Source organism: Erinaceus europaeus, chromosome 7 (assembly GCF_950295315.1).
Source record: "Erinaceus europaeus chromosome 7, mEriEur2.1, whole genome shotgun sequence".
In the NCBI taxonomy this organism is placed as follows: domain Eukaryota; kingdom Metazoa; phylum Chordata; class Mammalia; order Eulipotyphla; family Erinaceidae; genus Erinaceus; species Erinaceus europaeus.
In genome coordinates this window covers 111,674,291-111,674,882 of record NC_080168.1, presented here as the reverse complement: position 1 = coordinate 111,674,882, position 592 = coordinate 111,674,291, and positions in this window count along the sequence as shown.

Genomic DNA, 592 nt, shown 5'->3' with positions numbered 1-592 from the left:
GGATTGGACAGAGTGGTAGAACCAGCATCTCCCCAGGAGGGGCCCAGCCAGCTGGGGTTGTTTTGCAAGTTTTCCCCCTTATGCCCTCTCTCCCTGGCCCAGCCCTGCCCAGCAGAGGAATGGAGCCCTGTCCTTCCCCAGTCCTCTAGCTCCCCAACACCTCCCTGATGTCTTTGCTCCTAAGCTCCTGAGTGCTCACTTCCTGACTCCATAAACTCTGAGCCCAGTTCTCCAAGGAAAAGGTGGGGAAAGGGAAGAAGAGAAGCAAAAGCGCGGGGGGTAGGAGGGTGGGGGGTACACGGGTACACGGCAGTTTGACTTAACTAACCCGCAGGAGCAAGTTCAGGACAGGACCCTGCTCTGGGTTTTATCCTCATGATGAGCTTTCCCCTGAGGAGTCCTGTGGCCCCAACTTTTGGGGAAAGACGAAGGAGCCCAGGGAACTGGCAGGGAAAGGAAACTAAGCAGGAGAGATGGGCCCTAAGGCACTCAGCAGGTAGAGCACAGGACTTGCCTGTGTGAAGTCCCAAGTTTGATCGCTGCCACAACGCGTACTGGAGTGGTGCTCTGGCTTCTCTCTCTCTATTTTATT